Below are 8589 nucleotides of genomic sequence, written 5' to 3' on the forward strand. Positions count from 1 at the left end.
GGGTGGCGCTGCGGTTTTAGAGGTGGTTACGCAAACGTTTGAATTTGTCAAGCGCTTGACTGAGTGTAAACAAATGGTAGCGTGGCGAGACACTGTGGTTTCTCCTGGACGTATACCTCCAAATTAATTAATTTGTAAAGAATGTCAACCCTCTGTGGTGTGCCAGGATGTTGTAGAGGATGCGGACACTCATTATTTTTAGATCCAGACATTTGTTTGAGACGAAAAGTGACGCTAAATCGGTCATGAAGATGATCAGCTGACTTGGTAAACACGATGTCGCTTGTCACCAGAATTTTGGAGTCGGCGATATTAAGGATTAGATTTTTGGTAAAATATTGATTTTGATTAATTTTAATTAGTATTTTACGAAGTATATGTCATTAAATCGTATAGATTTAACTATAAAAATGAGTTACTATATATAGTATAAAACATATTGACTTTGTGACTTTTTAACTTTTTCTTAAATGGAAAAAAGTGAACTCCCTTTTTATTTTTTTTTTTCATCAAAGGACATTTGAACTATTTATATTAATAGTGTCTTAATAGCTTGACACATGGCAATTAATATTATTTAAAATATTATTTCAAAAGTTTGAAATTTAATTAAAATGTCTAAAGCTTTTGTTGCTTTGTGATTTTGTTGTTAAACAGACAGACACAGCACTGGTAAATGTAATAGGATTAATTCTGATTAATTTAATGTACAGTGGCAGTTTTCTTTTAAAAATGTACAAATAGAGTGTATGATGTGTTTATGTCCCCATACAATTAACTTGATTTGTTAGCAAATGGAATAAGTACTGCAATTTATGATTTTAGTTCAGTGTTTAATTTTATTATATATTTTAAATTTCAACACCAGAAATAATGAGATATTTTTCCCCGCTTGATTAGTACGAGTAGGGTCTTTGGTTTTCCCTGGATAAATATTGATTATATAATATTCTACTTTAACTCAATACAATAACAAAACAAAAATAATATTTGCACAGTTCCTTGTTTACAGGAGACAAGAGTAGACTAAAAAAGGATGCAGTAAACTTGACATCCAGTTTTGGACTTTAAAACTCCAGCAATACAAGTCCAACAGCTCCGTGGCTGCAGTCAAGACACGAAGTATGTACAAAGACTGAGCTGTTCCTCAAGAGTTGTGAACTAAAGTGTGCATCATGGAGTTTAGACCAGTATCCCCAGTGATAACTAGCAGTCACTCGGATGTTTCTTTAAGATCAGCCATATTCTTTAACAAAGATATGAAAAATTCAATGCAAGCATTTAAGCTGTTGAAGACTCTGTCCGAATGATTCTTTCTCATATTGGTACATATTGTAGAAGCTATTAGCATGATTAGGCTATTAAGTGAGATGTGCTTAGAAGATGTTCAACTATTACTTTTTAAATTTCAGAACACAAGTATATAGTTTTAAGAATTTTTGACACATTTAATTTTTAGAAAAATTAAAAAAAATCTTTTTGCTTGCTTTGAAAAAGAATTAAAAATGATTGTACATGTATTATGAATTCTGTGGAATCTTTTTAATCAAGTTAATTTGTGGGGTTCAATGTTCATGGACAAGAAAAATTGTTCATGGGTATGTAATTTTGTGGATTTTAACTCATTGATAATGTAGATTCAATCAATATGTTAACAAAATCCATGGGCAAGAGAGACTCGTCAAATCCACAAGCACTGATTTCCAAGAATATTGTACTTGCATGCTCAAATTTAAGTACGAAAGGAATAAATATGTATAAATATTTAATACAATCTTTTTTGTTTTATTTATTTACAGCCATGAATAAAATAAGCAAAATCGTTAACAGAAAAAAGTTCAAGCTTTGGAAAAATACTGTACATGTACATAACTTGGTGTTTTCAAAATTTAGCGCAATCAATGGATATGGTTGTTGGCATAATCTTGAATTAATGCTACAAATATTTGTGTCGTATATTCTATTTATAAATGAATTTTTAGTGGTATTTATGAATTAGCACATCCTCGTCTGCTCAAAAACAACTAAAATATGAAGCTCGCTATTTTAAGTACACATACAGTAAATTCCTTTCAATGTCAATTTTTGTACAAACAAATATTAAAATGTTATGTCTGTGCATTCTTTCATTTCACAAATTAATTTCTCTTGCCAGGGATTGTTTGAGTACATCAGCTTCTTTTCTCTTTCAGTTTTTGGTGGAATCCCTTCAAATAAGAATGAGTAGCAATTAGTATAGAGTAATTAGCATTATCATGACTGCACTTGTTTTTTGGTAAATTAAACTGTCTTTAAATATTTTTAATTTTTTAAATAAAATTGATCTACTTCTCAAATTAAAATACAATTCTTAATCAATCCTTAATTGTAAGTTTGTGAAAAGCCTGAAGATGCTGCATACAAGATTATTGTACCGGTATTCTATTAGAGAATTTTCCAAGCATGAGCATACCTAGTCTATGTGTGTACAGGCTGAATGTTGCCCCATATTTCCAGCAGAACATTTTCTCTGTGAATGTATAGGACTGCCAAACATCTCAACACTTTGTCTTAGGTTGTAATACACCTAGTGATAATAAAAGGAAATGCATTTTTTTTAAGAATTAAAATTGGAAGCATTGAAGCATTGCTTAGGCCAAAATAAAATTATAGTTTGTTTGGAAATTGCCTCCCGTCTCATTGAAATGCCCCCTCCTGAAAAAATTTTATTGACCAGAAGTAGGAAGATTTTTTTTATATTTAATCAATTTTTTTTTTTTGCCCATTACATGTATCACATGCACCATACAAAACACTGATATATAGTGTCTGATCTATGTAAAATTAGGTTTTCAATTAAAGAAAAAGTAATTTCCCTCCCTCCCTCCTGTGTCTGAAACCCTTCAGGTGGCAATTCCAAACAAACAATTTTTTAAGGATGGCCTAGCTTAGGTGTAATATATGAGTACTTTCTATTATTAAAAAAAATACAAATGCAATTACATACCAGTTCATCTTTTTCCCTGACAGCACTGACAATAGGATGGATGCCATTTCATGAATTAGATGGGGAAAAATAGAATTTTTATGTAACATGTACCATCCAGCCATAATAAAGCTCCCTGTAAGCTTTGACTTCTTATTTTACCTGCTGATCTCCTAAATAAAATGAAATGAAAAAAATATATTCTTAAATAACTGAAAAATAACCAATTTACTCAGTATAGGCTTTTATACTGAAAGGAAAAAGAAACGCAGGGTGAACTTTTGAGGTGAATTAAATTTGTTTTTCATAAAATACTTTTCAGTTTTCCTATCTACCTTTTAAAATCATCTTTCAAAAAGATATAACCAAATTCTCATATGATTTTGTCTAATTATTCATAAGTTATTGAAGCTCAAATGGCGATACCCCCCAAAAGTGAAAATCGAAAACTCTCATTATCTTAAAAGTCTATCTAGTGCATTTGTCAGAGTCTTATAAATTTCTCCTTGGCATGGAATTTCATCAGAGTGTTTATCTTTCAAATCCTGGCTATATTTAGCATGGGTAAACACGCAAAAAATAAGTCAAATGGGGCGCGCATGCGCCAGTGAGAGATATGCAACCGTAAGTTGACTGGCTCAAAAAACCAAATTGCAGAATTGTTTTCTTTCAAATTTCGTATGAATGTAATGATTAAAATCATCTACTCTATAAATCTCTGTTTTTGTGGTAGTAAGGTGGCGATTTAAGAGATGGCAGGACGAATAACCCGCTCGTAACATGACTCTGTTTCGCGTTACCGTCATCGTCACGGTTGATTGAAATCCACTCCAGACCCTCTCTGACAACGGCTAAAACGTTTTATGGGGGAAAATTTACAAGAGACTGCTTAGTAAACCGTTTTTGCCTTTTTCATTAATTAGGCAATTCGAAAACAAGACCACATTGAACTTCCGTAAACTGTGCCAAGATTGCAATAAATTCATAATGTCTCTTAATATTGAAAAACGATGTGCATACCTCATATGCATCAAATAATGCAACAAGATTTGTTGACAAACTCGTCGTTATCAAATTGCACGTGTTTTGGGCTTTTTATTGTTTTCCCTACGTGACGTCATAAATTTTACGGTTGAGTAATTCTGAATACTGATTTTGATGTACAGTGTCTAAATTTCCCTTCTGACCAATTTTTGTAATTTTCGGTCATGTGGTCAAATTTTTATCGAAAATTATGCTACCCTGCGTTTCTTTTTCCTTTCAGTATATTTAGGAACAAATATACAGTCAGCCTTTAAGTGAGGTCAATCCATAGTCCTGATAATAAATTCTTTTTTTCAGAGGACTGTAAAATTAATTATGTTTTTTGTATTTAGTTGTACAATAACAGCTACTACATGTATATATTCCTTTTATTTATTTTTACATGCAGCAGGTTTTATTTAATTACTGAGTATATCTTTCCGACTTAATGAAATTGTAAATGTAAACTAAGTTGTCGAGGGTCACATTATAGAAACACAAATACCGGTACTGTACAAAATGGACCTAGCAAATGATAACTTTAAAATATTTGTACTCATTTTTACCTTTATTATAACAAAAATGTAATGCTCTAAGTATACAAGTAGCTACTGACTATGAAAAAAATATGTACAGAACAAATAAATTTCACAATTATTCATATGCACTATATAGTACAAGGGCACATATCAAATCTATGTTTGTTTGTTGTCTAATTTCCCTCTTAAGAATTTTTTACTCATACGGAGACACCATCATTTGCTGATGGCAGACTGCAAATATACCTATTCTCGGCACTCTGGGCCATTGAGCAGGGATGGATCTTTTTAGTGCGAACACTTACTGCAAAACAGGACCACGGTTTAGACGGTCTCATCTGTAGGACACGTAATGCAGTGGATTTGAACCTGCGACATTAGGTTCAGCTCTTAGCTTTGGCGACTGTAGACAAGGCAGACACTCTAACCACTGCGAAATGTGGGCGACTTACATCAAAGCGTACCAGTCTCAATTTTTTTTTTAATTTAAAAAAAACAAACAAATGAGGCTGATTGGAAATCAATTATATTTATCCAATATCAATGAATGGTCATTTAATGTATCTCTATGTAGGATCTGGAGAGTCTTTTGGTGAGGGTTGAAATATGATGTTTGTGATTGTTTTAGTTTTGTTTATTATCATTAATTTTTTAAGTGAACTAAAATAAAATGAATGTTTAGTTTGTATTTGCCTTGCAATGAATATTACGTTGCACTTAATTACCCTGATGATCATTTGGGACGTTGCTCTTTTAACAGTATGTAACCAGTGTAGATCTTAAGATAGTTTTCGATAGGCCTGAATTTAGCGAAAGTTACCTCCCGTTGGCCGCCATATTGGAGGTCGACTCAGTGATTTTCCCTCTTTGTCTTACCAAGTTTAAGAAACTAAAGCAGAAATATTTGGTGGAAAATCTTTATCAAATAATTTTTCTTAAATAAAGGAGGCTTCCAAAAATTTATATACTTCAGAAAAATAATGATTTCTAATTCAGAATAGCAAATATAAAAATTTTAAATTGGTTGAACAATGAAGGAATATGAGCGTTTGGACCTCCAGTATGGCGGCCAACGGGAAGTAACTCTTGGTCAATCGAAAACTATCTATAGATCTACATAACCTAGCTCTGCAGTGATTGTCATGTAAAACAAAAAACAAAAAAACCCCAAAATATCGCCATGAGTATTCGTATCATATACTAATTCCATTTGAATCTAGTGTTTGTGTAAGTGGTAAAGATGATAATACATCTGACAACCTACAAAAACGTCGATTGTAAACTCACTGCTTTGTCGTTGTACTATCTTCGTCATATAGGCATGTTACACTCGATAATTCTTAGAAAGTTTCCATAAATGTATATCATTTACAAACAATAATTACCCAAGATTCGGATATACCTTTCTCCCGGTTGTGACAGCTCGATTAAAGATCGATTCAGCCCCTCCGTTTGGCTCCAAGTTCGAGGACACGTCCATTTGTTTACATTGTTACAAGCGCCGCGGTGATTAAAGCGTTTACGTAACCACCTCTAGTACACCAGCGACACCTGACGTCATAAATATGACGAATGAGTCCTATTACAGACCTGTTTACTCTAACGATTTCGCGTACGGATTTTTAATCCAAAATACGTCTCATGGTTTGCTATTATGAAAATACGGAAATCGGAAATACGTTCGTTTGGAATTTAGCAGTTAGTTTTCATTATGATCTACTGAAATATGGCTGAAATTATGCCGACTCGGCGTAAAACAACAATCAATCAAGTGTTGTGAACTGGTCGCCCACGTGGCGCAGTAGTAAGAGCGTCTGCTCAAAGAGTCGCACAGTAATGACTTGATCCTTACGTCGAGGGTTCGAATCCCATTGTGCGACGTGGAGACCGTATAAACCGACATCCCGTGGCGCAGTAGGTGCTAGGACGAAAAAGACCCCTCCCTGCTCAATGGCCTTGAGTGCTGAGTATGGGACAAAATGTGCAGCTCTCCACCGGCAAGTGGTGGTGTCTCCATGAGTAAAAAATTCTTGAGAGAGACGTTAAACAATATACAATCATTCATCGTTATGATCTGGCTCAGTTTCACACCTTTTAATCGCTTTAAAAAAGATTTCAAACACATAGTGATGTGTAGTTGCAAAAACGTGGTATAAAATAACAAATCTTCAGTCACATGTTGGCTAACCATTTTTCATAGTAATCAAAAAAGCAGTTGTTCTTTATTCATATGCGATGAAAAGTGAAATCTTACTGGCATATGTCAGATCTCACGGACAAATCTAATAAAAAATACAGAGACACAACGATAAGGGTAAACAGGTCTGCATTTTATGGCTATATTTAAGTATATCAGGTACATATCGGCTTAGAATCGTCAAACTTTGTCAGTTGATGCATCTTGGGTTTTCGGGGAACGCAACCCAAAAATTACATTACTTTGACCTACTTTTAACATTTTATGGCTATATTTTCATATCTCGAGTACTGTTTGATCTAGAATTGTAAAATTTTGTCAGTTTGGGCATCTTTGGTTTTCGAAGAATGTCGACCAAGAAGTAGGTCATGGTGACCTACTTTTGAACATCTCAGGTACTTATTGTCTTAGAATAATCAAACTTTGTCAGTTGATGCATCTTGGGTTTTCAAAGAATGTTGACAAAAATGTAGGTCGTGGTGACCTACTTTTAAATGTCTCAAATACTTATTGGCTGAGAATCTTCAATCTTTGTCTATTAATGGATCTTGAGTCCTCAGAAAACTTCAATCTTAAAGTAGGTCACTGTGATCTTACTGACCTACGTATGTTTTTTTTTTATAGCTTTATTAAAATATCTTTAGTCCTAATTGGCTAAGAATCATCCAACATTGTCAGTCGATGCAACTTGGGTCTTAGGACAATTAGGGTTAGAGGCTTCAAATAGAAGTGATAGATTGTACAATTAATCAGAAAAGCGATTCAAGGCCCTTCTGCCTCTTGTCAAAGATGTGATGCACAAAGTTACAAAACTGCACAAGAAAGTAATATTTACAATTACAAATGATTTTATTTAAGTTTGTTTGATGGATCCGAAAAACAGCCCAAAAGCCAAAGCCTTCTGAAGTTGATTCGCTTGAAGACTATCATCCATTTTGCTCATTTTCTTCATAATAACTTGAATGTGTTAAGACTTTCCTTAGAGCTACAGAAAGTGGACTCCTCTATTTACCTCTGTCATGAACAGATGCAGATGCTAGCAACCATAACTTCTTTAAAGAAAACTCCAACAAAGGTAATTAAAAAAAAATCATCTCTGAAGTTTGTTTTATTGATGAATTTACCCTTATATACATTAATTTAAAAAATGTTGTAATGTTTTTGGTATAGATACATCAAATACATTTGATTCGTATATATTTTTTTTTAAATAAGTTCAGAAATAGGCGTTTTATGTTCTGTTTGCATACCTTCCTTTTTTTATTTTCACCAAACAAGCACTGAACACGTCGTTAGCGCTTTTAAATTCATGACATTTGTTAAGTCCCACTTGTACAATTTAAGAAAAATTCTGTGTAGTCCAAATCACAATGATATCATTGTAGATCTCGCATAAATTGAGCATAATAAACATACTTAGCTAATAACGATAAACTCGTTTCTTTTTTCCACATGATATAATGTACTGCTAAGAGCGTGTTTGGCTCTCGTAAATGAAATTTTTGTACAATTGATTGTGTTTTTATTAGCTCTACTGGTCAGAGACCAGAAGAGCTTATGCGATAGTAATGCGTCCGGCGTCCGTCCGTCTGTCTGTCTGTCTGTCCGTCTGTCTGTCCGTCTGTCTGTAAACAATTTTTCAAAACGCTACTCCTCCTACAATTTTAGTTTGATTTCAGTATTACTTGGCACACAAGTAGACTACACTAAGATACATAGAATAGTGCATCGGTTTTTGATTTCGATGAACGGTGTTGCCATGGTTACTAAAAATAGAATTTTCTGTGAAATTCCTTAAAAACGCTACTCCTTCTACAGTTTTTGTCTGATTTCAGTATAACTTGGTACACAAGTAGACTACACTA

The 8589-nt window shown here is 33.5% G+C and overlaps 1 long non-coding RNA gene across 1 annotated transcript; it reads right to left on the bottom strand.

Moving 5' to 3' along the window:
• Nucleotides 1–1748: 1748 nt before the first annotated feature.
• On the bottom strand, nucleotides 1749–5924 carry LOC134283084 (uncharacterized). Its single transcript, XR_009995419.1, has 4 exons — nucleotides 5913–5924; nucleotides 2987–3138; nucleotides 2453–2566; nucleotides 1749–2207 (listed from the first exon to the last, which is right to left on the bottom strand). It is a non-coding gene; the product is annotated as an uncharacterized LOC134283084 (long non-coding RNA).
• Nucleotides 5925–8589: the final 2665 nt, after the last annotated feature.

This window comes from Saccostrea cucullata, unplaced genomic scaffold, assembly GCF_032062105.1.
Source record: "Saccostrea cucullata isolate Sc308-1 unplaced genomic scaffold, CSIRO_AGI_Scuc_v1 ctg17589, whole genome shotgun sequence".
NCBI classification, from domain to species: Eukaryota; Metazoa; Mollusca; class Bivalvia; order Ostreida; family Ostreidae; genus Saccostrea; species Saccostrea cuccullata.